This window comes from Triturus cristatus, chromosome 4_2 (genome assembly GCF_964204655.1).
Source record: "Triturus cristatus chromosome 4_2, aTriCri1.1, whole genome shotgun sequence".
NCBI lineage: Eukaryota > Metazoa > Chordata > Amphibia > Caudata > Salamandridae > Triturus > Triturus cristatus.
The window spans coordinates 331,885,336-331,901,025 of NC_140586.1; the positions used below are offsets into that span (position 1 = coordinate 331,885,336).

A 15,690-nucleotide genomic window follows, 5' to 3' on the forward strand; every position below is an offset into this window, starting at 1 on the left:
CTCAGGGATATTCTGGCCCTGGCGATGGCCACATGCCCCATCAGGGCAACTTAACATAGCCATACCATGAAGACCTAGAGATAAGACGTAGAGACCATTATTACCCTTAAAATGCCCCCTTTGTTATATTAAATCAGTACTTGGATTTTTAATCTTGACAGGATGACCATTAATAAATGAACTTTTATATGCATATATCCTAGATAATTTAACGTGATCTTTTTCTCTCATACCTACAATGTCAAAGAACTCCCAGAACACTGGTTGAGCCCACCCTAATGTGAAGTAATTTACATGGTGAGGGTCAGATGATGTAGAATGCTATGGAATTTTGTGGGTGAGGACCCTTTTTTACAAACCATAAGGTTTTCCTTTGAAGAAGCAGGGCTTATTAGTGAAGAAGTACCACAGGACATGTTTGTATAGGCCTTTTCCTTGGTTGGTTTAAAAAATGCATTTGAATGGGGGATGGTAATGCTCCGCCATAGTTTCTCCTTGTCCCTCTTGCTAATGTTGAGACAACGTTGAACTGTCATGGCTGATTGTGTCATAGTGTTTACTGTTAAACCTGACACTGTCATCTGACCAAAATACCACATCAAGCTAAAGAACTAAAGTAAATGGAATTACTCTGCCTTCATTGGTCAGGCAGTATAATACATAGCAAACACACATGGATTTGCTCTCTGTAGACACTGCTTCACCATATTAAAGATGTTCCAAGTACTAGCCACCTGTCCCAATATCTGTTTCTTCATAGCTGCAATCACTCAAAGTTTCCTGTTCACAACCACCACATTGTATCATGAGGAAGACTGCAAAAGGGACGTCAACTTTCTTTTATCTGTCAGGCAGGTTTGTGTGTGACCTCAGTCCCAACATTGTGAATTGACTTTAACTTACAGATATATGTATCTGAAACTTGTCGGACGGGACTCGAGTGACTACTCAATGCTTGTGTCAGGACTTGTATCTCCACAGTGATCTCAGAAAAGTCAAATGTTAAAGCCTATTCACTGCCTTTCAACTCACAAAGTTCTATAATTTCTATAACAGCTGCTGATTCTAAGTCCTTGTTGTCCCAATACTGTGCCTGCATTTTAGGAGAGCAGCTAACATCATGGGGCATGTCCACACATAGGCTACCTCTGACGAGGACAGGCACTGCATGTTACTGTATGTGAAGACAATGCACCCATTCCAAGAACCTTGAAGATAATGTGCATAGTATGCACTACTGTTGCATGTTCACTACCCAAGAGTTGCATGTCCTGCATGTGAGTATGACTTTCTTCCCTCTCCCACTGTGCCACAGGTTCATTGGCCAATGAGTGTCTCTTATTCACAGGCCCTAGGGAAGAAGACCCAGAAAATGACACTCAATCCACTAGCAAAGGCCAAGGAGAGAGCCCCTGATCCTGCAGGCTACACTTATGGCAGTACACAACATCGCAAAAAATGAGGAAAATGACGGCCCTGAAGAGGATGGTTTAGTCGAGCCACAGATGGTTACCAGTCTCCCTCATCAGGTTATCTTCCAAATTGGAAGTCCCCAGGCATTTAAACCAAAGTCAGAGATACTTGGCCCGATGCCAGGACCCACTTACTCCCACCACCCTCACTTCAGATATTCCAGATGAATCCCCAGATGTGTGCAACTCAAATAATTTCTTCCAGCCTTGGGCACAGTTTTCCCCAGGTGAGTAATTGACTACTTCCGTCCTGCATTTTCCATGGTTAACTGCTGCTGAAGCCAGACGTCCACTGATGATCCAACCAGCTGGCCTATTGTAGTGGGTTCGTTTGAGAAAAGACAACTCTTTGATCTACTACATGCAACAAGATGTCATGCACCATGTTATCTCCAACACTGAGGGGAAGATGATCTCCATTGCCAGCCACATGAGGGCCCTGTACAACCACCTATGCCACCAAAACCATCCTAAGGATAGCCACAACGTACTTCTGTATAACCAAGCAGTGCTTAATTTGTAAAATATTAAGTACAGGTGCTCAATTTTTGGGGGGAGGCTACACCCACTTCCCCCGGCTCCACCCACTTACTCTATTGGCTCCACCCACATCCTCAACTGGCACTGGCACTGAAAGCCAGATGTAATACCCAATCTGAATTTCAGCAAAACACGTTGTTAATAAAATCAAGGTAAACCCACAAAAGAAACTGCATTTCATACCTTTTGGAACCAAAGAAAATGAACTTTTTTTGACCATGAAAGGCCTGACTCTAAGGTAAGGCTCGAATTACTATCTACCTCTGTTGTGTTTTGTGTCTCCCGAGGCTTGATTTTTAAATAACACCCTAAACTGCCCCCAACCAGTCTATTAGAAGAACAGAGTACCACACTTTACGCACTTCTAATTATTTTGCTCTGGGAATTTAGGGAAATCGCATTCCACTGATATATGTACATCTTGTTACCAAAGAATATATAATATTTTAGAGCTGAGAGGAAGGAGCCCACTATTAAGGCATCTATCACACGAAGAACATATTTCCCTCTGCTAGATGCACAGTATGCACCTCTCTGGCATGTGTACTGACTGTAACTGATTTATACACATCAGTCAGTGCTGTAATATGCCCAATATGGACATTTAAAACCTCTGATTATATGCATCTATCCAAAATGTGCATATATTATAGGCTCATGTAAAATTTTATGTCACAGGTATGCCTATGGAATGCAATTCAGACCCTTTGTATATGCACAGCATGTAATGCTGTAGTATAGTATCAGAAAATTACACTTTTCAGATGTGCAGATAACTTAAGCATTATAGCGCATATATTGGAGGTCCGCAAACCTCACATATCCTCGTCTTAAATGCCCACCTGTGCAGGCTTCTGTTTGGTTGGCCTATTATATATGGCAAGTTGTGAAAGCCTCTGCATATGCACATCATGTGGGTAGGTTATATTTGCCCACTTCTGCAAGCCTCTGGCATATTAATATTATATGGCCAGATGATATTAGCCCAGTGCTTCGAACCTTTGGTAAATGCATATTTTGTGGACAGCGAGTGCCCAGTAGTGCATGCTTCAGGCGTATGCACGTTATGTGATCAAGGAACACTTGTCCACATTTTAAATGTGTTTACATCTAAAATTCAGGGATAATGACACAGCAGCAGCGCACAATATTGCTGCACACACTCTCTGTGATGCCCTCCCATTTCTCATTTGAGAGGTGCTGTTTTGGTCTAAAAGAATCTTTTTTTATGGAAGTTACATGATTACAGCATATCTCGGCAAAATGTCCATAATAGACTCTCATATGTCACCCACATTAAAAGAGGAAACAGTATTTAAAACAACTTGTTTAAGAATTAGTCAAGGTAATCAGGGCAAGACCCTCCGCAGAACAGAGCTGGCTTTATAAGGACGTCCCCTGAAAGGCCTGGGGCCCTGGGTCAGAGCCCACTTTGCCCATGCCTTAAAACGTCTTCACTGCTGGGTAGGTCAAGGGTGTCAGACTTTGTAGGTGTAGTGCTGCTGAAAGACCTTCAACAGCATGTGCACCAGAAAAGGTACCTGAACGTACAACTAATGTAAGGGTATACACGGATGTGTACTGCAAAACAAAAAGCAAAACAGAAAGCCAAACGGAGGGAGGGAAACTGAATTAAATGGAGTCAGAAAGGGATGGAATGAAAAAAGAAGACAGAATGAGTGGAGGTGAATGAGGTGGAAGTATAGAATGCGAATAGAGCTAGAGAATAAGAGAGAGAAGACAGAGCCTGAAAGAGAGAAACAAACATGAAGAAGAGAAAGTAATCTAATGAAGACCGAGCGAGTGCTATGAAGGGTGCAAGCAAAAGAGAGAGATAGAGACATATGGGAGAAAGAGGAAGAGGATCTAAAAAGAGGGAATTGGAGTACCTCTGTTGAAAAAAACTGAAGTTGGAGAAAGTTGAGCTGGCAAAGAAAGACATATAGACAAGAGTGGATAGACAGGCAAAATAAAGGAGTGGCAAATACACCGGAATGGAGCTGGAAAGTTATTTGTTTTCATCAACAATACTACTTAGAAAAATAGGGTCTAAGGGAAGAGTATTAATAGACCAGCCCAAATTCTCATCCCCATAACTGAACTATACACACACACAAGAACTGGGGGTCTAATAACAGACAGCACAAAAGAAAAGAAAGAAGGAAATCGGTGCATGAAAACAATCAGACCAGAACGTACCTAGAGCAGAGCGTGGATTACCATCAACCTTACTCATTGAATGAAGCATATAGTGAGAACAAGGTTGCTCTCTTGATCGTTTATATCATCTGGTATCCAACTTTGACAGAGGTGTGTCTCTTGATCATAGAGACTGCCTCTCTAAGTAAGGTTGATGGTAATCCACGTTCTGCTCTAGGAACGTTCTGGTCTGATTGTTTTCATGCACCGATTTCCTTCTTTCTTTTCCTTTGTGCTGTCTGTTATTAGACCCCCAGTTCTTGTGTGTGTGTAAAGTTATTGTTTTTGCCAATACATTTTTTGTAAAGAATATTGATGCCCTCTCTGACCCGGTGGAATGCTGGTTAGAAAACACAATGATGCTCATGACGTGGTGCGTTCTGCTTTTGTATGGAGCAAAAGTTGATGGCCAGCTCAATTGATGGTTTGCCTTAATTGAAGGGAAAATTCACCCCTATGTCAACCATGGAACCAAGGTACTTTACTGTTGTTGCTAAAAATTCATCTTAAGGGATGGTGTTGTGTATTTACTTGATGGCTCTATGTCATTAGGGAAAGGCTAATCCAGTCATGTGGTTTTGTTTTAGTAAACTGTGTAATCTCGTTTTAGTACACTCGCTCCGCCCTCTCCGTCTCTGCTCCCTCCCCTCTCACTCTGTTCTCTCTTAGCCCCTCTACCTGTCCATCCTCTCCCACACCCTCTTTTACTATCTCCTCACTCGCTCTCCTCCATCTTTCTTCTTCTCGCCCGCCCCCTCTCACTGTTCAGGTAGAGATGGCCTCTCCTCCCCTCTGGGCACACCGACAAGTACATTGCCTTGTTCGCAGGGCGCCACGCCTATACTGGCACCTCCCCCTGTTTACAATGCCCAAGGCAGAGTCATGTGGCGCCCTGAGCTGCTGCTGCCAACCCCTAAGTGTCGTCCCCTTCACACCGGCACCGTGTTTACAGCACCCGAGGCGTCTCCCCCGTTTACAGTGCCCGAGGCACAGCCATATGGAGTCCCTGAGCTCCTGCGTGATTTATATTACCTCTGCGTCTCACTCAGCAGAACTCAGGATTCGTTGCTGCTCTCCACAAGAGCCGCTTCTGAGGTGGGGGATCGAGGGGAAGAAGATGGCAGTTAAATACATCCTTGCTTCACAATGCAGACTTTCAGTTCAGCCAAGGAGGCAACCCCCTTGGCAGGGATATGTTGTTCTTACTTGGGGCACTGCCTGCGTCTTCCCGCTCATGCTTCTGCATTCATTAGTTTTATATAGTTGAAATTCCTCTTGCTGACCCTTCACCGCTTTCCTTATTGAAACAGTTGCATCTGATTGGCTCATGCTGTGAGATTGACTCCACAGCTCCCAGAGGTGGCAGGCGTCAGAGGCGCTCATGGGACAGTTTACCCCAGAAAATTAGTTATTCCGTTGCTATGCACCAACTGACAATCACTTTCAGAAATCGAGAGTAATACAAACGGAGATATATCTCATTATTGAGTATTAATGTGCAAGTGGCAGTGAAAATGGTACGGCAGCATAAAGCGCGAATATAGTGCCCCCATTGTGAGTAAAGCAAACGTCTCAGTTTAAGCAAGGTAAGCTTTAAAGAGAGTTTAGGGTGTTGATGTAAAAAGATATCCAACAATTGTTCAAGAGACAGTCCAACTAGCCAACTAACTCGGTAATAGCTCTGTGAGCCGCAGTTCCCATAGAGACACCCATTAGTGGTGCCAAGACGCTATACTCAGGACTTCTAAGCACACAAGGTGTAGTAGCTGAAATCAGGCGTTCCGCTGTAAGCAGGGTTTCTTAAACAGATTAAGCCCCGAGTAATCTTGAGTTTACTTGAGCCATCTGGCCAACTGCGACCACTTATCTCGATTGGTGGTTGGACAGCCTAATTATTTTCTTTGATTTCAAAAGTAAGCAGCATGTGTGGGAATAAATATATCCTCCTAGCCTTTAAAGTTTGCACGCTATGGTAGGAGGCAAAGACTGGCTAATTGGACGGGGAGGCCGAACAGCTTGATGTGGAAATGTTTTTGAAACATAATTTTCTGCACATTTAAAATGACCTTCTTGCTGCACAGCGCAACGTTATCATATAAAGCCATGAGATTGCTAACATTTTGTATTATTTTAATTATAACATGGGTTCATTCTTTCATAAGGAGTGCATGATATTATCTCCTTCTAATATGAATTCTTTTATTCCCCACAACTTTTCAAAGGCACTTTGTCTTTTTTACATGATTTTCCAAACAAAAATAGGGCTTTAAGTTTTAAACTTGGTAGACAAATAATTAAAACACTCCACTTTTAAACTGCTACTATGTTGCGGACAAGATTCTTTATGCTTAAGACCATAGGTTTACATTCCCACTGATCGCTTTCTCACCCAAGACAATAAATCATACAATTTATATTGTGAAATGGTATTATGTATGAACAGTGCAATACCAACAAGTGCCACTACTAAAATTCCACTTTAACTGACTAACTGACTGACTCTCTCACTGACTGTTATACAGGTACTATTTCCCAACCTTCACCGTCCTGTTATTTATGCCCCCCATAACAAAAAAACCCATAGAAGTTGCCACCATTGAAAGGACACAAGAACCTCAAGACATTATTTATTGTTAATACTTTTTAATATAGTCGTTCAGTTGTACTTAATGCTTTCTTGGTAATATATAAGGTAACAAAAATGCTTCTGGCACTTCATTATTATAACTTTTCGGCATGCTGCAGACTTCTCTAATAACAAAGCGGGGCGACCCGGTGTCCCTCAGAACCTGGGTATAACGTTTATTAACAAAAAATGGTTCTGTCTGGTTCTCAAGAGTTATTTTGTCAGCGCACCAAGTGTTGCATAACCCAAACATTCATAGGGCATGAATATCACACACGCCTAAACACATGTAAATAGTTATCAGGAATAATCACAATAACACAGTTTGTGCATATCCACGTTGCATTTTATCTGAATTACTTCATTCAAATATATTAATTTTTTCAAGAATACAAAAAGGCTGTTTGCAATAGGTGAAATATATACAGTGCTCACGTGACATATGTGCTTAGCGAAAAAAATGGTGCAGTGTATACAGGGTGGTTTAGGATTTATGTACAAGGAAAAGGACAAGGTTTCTGATGGCGAGGCTCATAACCATGAGACCTGCTGGCTGCTAATGCTCCTCTTGGTATGCAGGGCCTTGGTTGGTCTGAGCCTCGTTTCTATCATCGACTTTTCGACCAACGGTGTGCTCCCTTCGGTAGTCACTACGGGTCTTCATCAGGACATGGTGTGGGTGGGAGGGGGTTATTTGGTTACAGCCTAGTCCAGACCATAACGTATTCTGGCTACGTGTTCCTATAAGTGGCGCCTGTCGGAAGATTCTGCAAGGACCTTGGCGATTGGTTAGCTAAGGTCAAAGTTGACGGGTGGGTCAAGTCAGCAACGGAAGAGCAGGCATCTGTCCTGCTACAACACTGTGGTTGAATCCTTCTCTAAGGCACAGCTTAAAGACATAGGCAAAGTCAATATCTCTGGCTAAACACTTATAAGGCCCCAAAGGCAAGACCTATTGGCTATGCCAAGGCTTGTTTCACATATGTGCAAAATACAGTAATAAAGAATATTACTGTACTGTACTTAAGAATATTAAAATATTGGCCTAAGTTGGAAACTGAAGTGGATTTCAAACATATTTTTGACGCACCTCCCATATTCGCATATCAACGGTCAAGAAATTTCAAACAGATTCTCACCACTACAAAGAACCTCGACAAATTACACTACAAAGGAACCACCCCATGCTTCAATTGCCGCAATTGCAATTCCATCATCAAGGGGAACACCATCAAACATCCCAGCAAAGGCACCAACATTAAACTCCAAGTAACTGCCACCTGCAACAGTCAAAACGTCATCTACCGTTTAAAATGTCCATGCGGATTGGTGTAAATTGGGAAAACAAAACGCAAAATACGAATCAGACTCAATGAACACAAAAGCAATATACGCACACGGAACTTCAAATCTCCCATCACCAACCACTTTCATCTTCAAAACCATAACATCAGTCAACTATGTTTCCTGATTCTGGAACAAGTACCCATCCTCAAAGGCTAAAACAACACACAAATCATGCTACAAAGAGAAGTTTATTGGATCAACAAAATGGACTCCATCAGCCCGAACGGACTCAATGAACGTTGCGATTTAAGTTGTTTCTTGTAATATATGTCCCTGGTATCCCTTGTAGTACTCAGAAATATACACCTAATTTTTACACACCTCACGCTTAAAACTAGTTTCACATTTCCCTTTCCTTTACATTAATGTACTCTATTTCTGGTTCTGCTATGGAATCACACCGTTGACATTTTCGTTCACTTTATTTTTTGCACATCTTCCAATCCGTTTTCACTCCGTGGCCACACATGAGACACATGCTGACGTACTTCTAGTCACGCCATACTTCTCTTTTTTTCTTTAGTCTATTCACCCCCGCATACGTTTTCTTATTCTTTCCTCTGCATAGTTTTTTGCGTATCGGGTCATTATTTTCAACACAGACCTTCATTTTCCTCGAACACCTGTTTTATATTCATTTTCCGTACCCTTTGGTACTCTAGACATTGGTATACTTATGCAGAACTACCAGTCTTTTTTCTGTGTAGTTCCGTACTAGCACACTAACACCAGCGGATCACTTCCGGGTTAACCAGGTCCTTTAACTCAGTTCCGCCGAAACCAACTCATTCGCATCACCTCGGCTACACCTGACGGGTGCCTTCCATTGTATACTCTGAAGTAAGTTTCTTTCACGCACCTTTTGACCTTCGATTCGAGCACGAAGCTTTACTTAAACCGCAGGTTACATTATGTATTCCTGTTTATTTACAGATCGTTTACAACGGATGTATTGAGTAACACGAACGCGTATTATTTTGACGAACTCTGGCAAGTACGCGGCTTCTTTACTCGAAGTCTGTTTATCTTTTACTCCGTATTTTTACAGATGCATGATAATTCCCTCACTCTCATGCCGAAACATTTACACAGTTGCATGCTACTTTGATTAATCACTACAATCGAGATTTACTAAGCATGCGGTTCGATCAGCATTTTGTTACCAGACCACTTTTCGTTATTACTCAAAGATCGTTTACGCCTCTTGTCCGGTTCACTATGTTCTTTTCTATGATCACCGATGTGACCTAGAGAATCACGTTCACTTTAATTTTCACCTCGGCACGTCTGATGGACAACATGTGAAATTGGTCTATTTCTGAGTAACACAGCACCCTCATATGTTTACCCTCACCAATGTACTTACTGTATTAACACATTCTGTGTATAGTCACAGTATTGTTATACAAGTACAACTGTGTTTTGCTTGTGCTGACACCCTGTTTCCTTGTATTCACAGTATACTATCCCCTGATGAAGGGCTTCCACGCCCGAAATGCTTTGGGCAATTTGGTTCTTTGAATGAACATCAATTCGAAGTATGTACTAAATTGTTACCACTGAGATTATCCACCTTATAATTGGATTATTAATAAATACAAAGATGGATATATGAAATTGACTCCAACCATTTAATCACTACAAGATTACCTATTGAACTGATTCAACGAGTGCATGAGGGAGACACTCTCTTAGTCCAAGAAAGTGCATTTCCATTGTATAACCATCCTCATACTCAGGAGGATTTACCTAATTGCACCATCAACCGGATTACCAGATCAGCTAACTTCATTTTACCTTGGAGTGCGACACTCTGATCAATCATTAGCTGTCTCATGGAACCCCCATGGCCTACCACTGCAGATGGGTGCAGTTACTCACTGCACCTGCATGCAGGATGTTCTCTGCTCCCCTTTCGAAAACAGGCCTGGTGCCACCTGCACAGTCAAAGATGAAATAGCTGCTTCAAACAACTGGTTTGCCCAGTTTGTCTTTTACTAATGTACTTAGACACTACCCTCAGGGCAGGCACAGTTCACAGCTGCCTTGAGGACAGCACATTAGCGATAATAGGGAACACAGTCTCTGTTTTCATGTGGGGCACCTAGTTAATGGTGAGCCAAAGATCAAACAGTGACAGAGAAATCTATGCTTAAAACAGCCCAGGGCAGGTACATGCAGAATATAACTTCATCACTTTTTTAGGAAACTAAGGTTTCAACAATGTTTTAAGAGACAATCTCCCAAAATAACAATAAAAATGTAACTAGTCTAAGAATGAAATCACAGTTCACATTACCGACTAATATGGTCCAAACACAGATTATAACCTTTGAACAGGTTGTACTGTAGGATCAAAAAAGGCTGGAGATACATAAGCCTGCGAATTATGGTAATCTCCCCTCCTCTAAAGGAAGAGCCCTGGACAACCTACCTAGCAAACTGTCAGGTGCGTTTACAGTCTTCAACTAACACGGGAGCAGAATGATGCTAATTTCCCAATGCCCCCATCGGAACGTTTCCGCGAGAATATGTGTAACTCTCTACGGGCAAGTGTCGACGGGGGAAAGGTGAATTGGACAGAGAAGAGACAGCCCTGGATATCTTCGTCGTTGTAGAGAAACGATTCTGCAACAATTAACTTTTGTTCACTACTCAATTCTTTAAGCATTAACTTACTGTATATGAGGTAATGAATTAGCTTGTCTTACCAGGAGGTATTCAGGGCCAAACCTCTCTTCTATTTCTCAGTTGCTTGAGTGAGTAACAACTGTCTTGCTCAGGCTCTTGCTAACCCTTTCTTCTTCTGCTTTTCTTACAGGAGTGAAGGTGGTGTCGGGTCTTGGAAATAGAATTGAAAGGTGAGTATCGTGAATCTTATCTGTCAGGTATTTCTACACTGTTGTTGTGTAACTGTTAACTTACTTCATCTTCTAGCCGTGAGCATATTGTACTTTTATCGTTGAGCTTCAGCCTTAGGTACAGGTAACCGTAAGCTAGGCGTAAATGGACTTCCTAGTTTTGGTAACCTAATTCTCTATAATGTCTGAGGTACTGTTCGCTGCTTAGATACTATGGAAGATTTACTCGGAAGCTGCAAGGCTAATACACTTTTTGTCTTTTGTCCCCAAAAGGAATTAAACAAGAACAGTGCGAGATTGGGTTCGCGTTGTTCAGGTTTAATCTATGAATTCTCTGAGAGAGTCTTATTCCTCCTGCGGAATAAACTCAGGATTGTCACCGGATTCCGAACTACTCATTGTCTCTCATAACTAGAATTCGGACTTCCCTACTTATGTCAGGAACAGATTCTTCATTCTATTCAAGTTACAATCAAGATACACTAACCTGAGTATGTATGGTGACCGTCGAAGATTAACGCGACGAAAATCCTCGACGCGACCTACCCTAACTTCCACGACGGTGAGGTACGTGTTGCTTCGATAATTTCTCTGGTGAAGTGCGCTCGAGAACGTTGACAGGCGCGCCTCACCTGCTGCGTTAGAATTCAATAAAGACTAGAACGCCGACCCATGAATGCGTCAGCGGCCATATTGGAAATCCAGCGGCGCCAACAAATACGCCAACTGAGAGCCCCATGCATTCCATCACTCGGTTTAACCGAGAAGATGGTATTCACAGTGATGGGTTCCGAATTACGCGGAGGAAACCTCCCGTGAACCCTGACAGTACCCCCTCTCAACGGGGTTTCCTCCAAGCGAGGTTTATCAGGATACTTGGCATGGAAGGCCTGGATCAAACGTGGGGCGTGGACATCCGAGCTTATCTCCCAGGATCGCTCTTCAGGTCCAAAACCTTTCCAATCAATGAGATAAAAAAGGTGATTGCGACTCCATTTTGAGTCCAAAATTCTCTTTACTTCATATTCAGGGTCTCCCTCAACAATGATGGGAGCAGGGGGAGATGTTTGACGTAAGGTTGATTGCACCTTCTTTAGTAGGCAGACATGAAAAACCGGGTGAATTTTAGTAGTGGCCGGTAATGTCAAGCGATAGGTGACAGAATTTATGATTTTTTCAATAGGGAAAGGACCCATAAAACGTGGTTGGAATTTACGGGTGCCCTTCAGGCGTAAATTCTTGGTAGACAACCAAACGAGGTCTCCTACATTAAGGATGGGCGTAGGTCGTTTTTTCCGATCAGCACCACGTTTATAAGACGCCTTAGCAGCGGCCAAATTTCGTGTAGCCGATTGGTGGATGTTGACTAGGCGTTGGGCAAAATCCTGAACTACAGGGACTTCGATGTTAGACAAGTGAATATGTGCATTAGGATGCCTGCCAGAAGTTATGAAAAAGGGGGAGTACCCAGTGGAAACATTTTGAGCATTATTGTGAGCAAATTCAGCAGACCACAAGTAATCAGGCCAATCTGCTTCCTCATCAAGCAAATAAAGCCGTAGGTATTGTTCTAACTCTTGGTTTGTGCGTTCAGTTTGTCCATCCGTTTCTGGATGGAAACTAGTGGAATAGCGGTGGTCGATACCTAACCCTTTTATGTAAGCTTTCCAAAATCGAGATAGGAATTGGGACCCCCTGTCAGTGATTAACACCTTAGGAATGCCATGAAGGCGAATGACATGTTGGTTAAAGAACTGTGATAATTGTAGTGATGTTGGTGTGCCTTTAATAGGTACAAAATGTGTCATTTTACTAAAAGTGTCCACACAGACTAGGATAGTGTCAAAACCATGAGAGGATGGGAGATCAACAATTAAGTCTAAAGATACTGTGTGCCAGGGATATGGGGGAGTTGGTAAGGGTTGTAAAAGGCCTTTTGGTGCTTGCCTGTCCGATTTTCCCCGAGTGCAAATCTCACATCCCAAAACATATTGCCGAATGTCACTTGTCATGTGTGGCCACCAGAAATTTCGTTTAACTAATTCATCTGTCTTGTGGACACCTTTATGACCTGCTAGAGGGTGATCGTGACATTCACGTAAGGCTTTAGTTTGAAGGTCTGTGGTGGGTAGGAATAGTGCTTGTCCGTGATAGGGTAATCCATTCTGGACAGTTCGTAAGGGGTCTTCAGCGGCCCAGTCGTGGATAAGAGCAGTGGTCATGTGTTCTCGAATTTGATCTTCAAAAGGTTCCAAGGAAATGGTTCCAATGATTCTGTCAGCCGGAATTATTTGCTGATTTTCGACCTTGATACTCTGATGGTCAGTATCCAATCTGGACAAGGCGTCCGCCTTCCCATTTTGGGAACCAGGCCTGTATGTGATGACGAAGTCGAATTCCGCAAAATAGAGGGACCATCGAAGCTGGCGTGGTGTAAGAGTTCTTGCAGAACGTAAAAACGTCAGATTTCTGTGGTCAGTGAATATCGTCACCGTATGTTTAGCACCCATGAGATAATGCCTCCATTCTTTAAAAGCATCCTTTATGGCTAAAAGCTCCTTCTCCGTGATGGTGTAGTTGCATTCCGCTGGGTTGAGTTTACGAGAACGATACGCCACAGGATGCAGCTGGCCGGTGTTTTTGTGCCTTTGGGATAAAATGCCTCCTATAGCAAAGTCGGAGGCATCAGTCTCAAGATAAAATGGCTCTGTGGGGTCCGCATGTAGAAGAATAGGTGCCGAAGTGAAACTTTGCTTTAATAAGGTGAATGCTTGTTCAGCTTCCTCTGACCAATTAAAAGGAACTCCTTTTCTCAATAATCTGGTTAAAGGTAGAATCTTTTGAGAAAAACCATGGATAAATCTCCTATAGAAGTTAGCAAAGCCTATAAAACTCTGGACTTCCTTGATGGTGGTTGGAGATTGCCAGTCCGCAACAGCCTTTACTTTGTGTTCATCCATGGTGATTCCAGAAGGTGACAACACGAATCCCAGAAACTCTACCGTGGTGGTGTTGAACAAACATTTTTCTAGCTTCACATATAAGGAATTTTCTCTGAGACGTTGTAAAACAGCTCGGACCTGTCCGTGATGTTCCTCTTCAGACTTAGAATAAATCAAGATGTCATCTATGTATACTATCACACATAGATCAATGAAGTCCTTCAGAACATCGTTTATGAAGTACTGAAATGCCGCTGGCGCATTGCATAGGCCGTACGGCATCACCTGATATTCGTAAAGACCGTATTTAGTTCTAAAGGCGGTCTTCCATTCGTCACCTTCTCGCACTCTGATTAGGTGATAGGCTCCCCGAAGATCAAGACGGGTGTAAATCTTGGCTTCTTTAACTTGGTCAATCAACACAGAGATCAGAGGTAAAGGATAACGATTCTTTGTTGTTATTCTGTTGATTGCTCGAAAGTCTATACAGGTTCGAAGGTCTCCTCCTTTCTTGGGCACAAAGAAGAGAGGAGAGGATACTGGTGACTGGGAGGGTCTAATGAAACCGTTATCCAGATTTTTCGCTAAGTATTCCTTTAGATGGAGATTCTCCTTTTCAGTGAGGGCGTAAACTCGACTGCATGGTAAATTCGCCCCCGGTTCCAGGTCTATCTTGCAGTCATAAGACCGATGCGGAGGTAATTTTTCTGCTTCAGCTTCGTCAAAAACATCCTTGAAATCTTGAAGGTTTTCAGGAATTTCAGTAGTTTGAATTACACATACTGTCTGTCCATTGTCACAAAGTTGCGCGGCCACACTTTTTTCAGCTAGTGTGTCTGGTTCAGAGAAACAATGTTCGGCACAATATTTTGAATCTAAGGCTATGGTTCTGGCCTCCCAATCAATTGACGGATTGTGCTCAGTGAGCCATGGAATTCCTAAGATGAATTGAAATTGAGGAGCATCTATTAGATCAAATTGCATTAGTTCTTGATGACCCTCTTTGGTAATTATCTGTACAGATTCAGTGTGGCTGGTTATTGGTCCTGAAGTTAAGTCTGACCCATCAACTGCCTTAACCCTTTCGCTCTTCTCCTTTTTGATTGCCAGTAAACCTATCTGAACTGCAAATTTTTGATCGCAAAAGTTACCAGTTGCCCCGGAGTCTATCATGATTGCGATTTCCTGCAAGATCACTGTTCGAAATTTCAAGGTAACGGCTAAGGTCAGGTGAGGTGTGGAGACTTGTAAGGTGTTCGCCAGTTGATGAAACACTGGAGTTGTGTCTTTACTTGCATCCACCAGTCCAACTCCGCCTACTGGTGGTGCTGAGAGTTTTCCTTCTCCTTGTTTTGTATCTTAGGTCTCTTCAGACAGGCCTTAACAAAGTGACCACTTCCTCCACAGTACATACATAGCTTATTCAGACGTCTTTTTTATTTTTCTTCCTGCGACAATGGGCCTCTAATGGCACCTATCTGCATAGGTTCCTCTCGAGTGGTTTGCTCAACAGTTCGTGTTGATTCTGACTTGATTCGATCAAACCGGGGGACACTTGATTTAAAATCTCTTCTTCTTTCTCCCTTTCTTTCATTTAGGCGATAATCAATCTCTAACACCAGGTCTATTAAGGCTGAGATTTCAGAGGGTCGTTTTGGAACCTGAGACAGGGCATCTTTTAGTTCATCTTTCAATCCCCTGTA

The 15,690-nt window shown here is 42.6% G+C and overlaps 1 protein-coding gene across 3 annotated transcripts in view; it reads left to right on the top strand.

Annotated features, from left to right (window-relative positions):
* Positions 1-15,690, top strand: part of LOC146833819 (dimethylaniline monooxygenase [N-oxide-forming] 2-like) — a 230,324-nt gene that overhangs the window by 47,671 nt on the left and 166,963 nt on the right. The window lies entirely within an intron of this gene.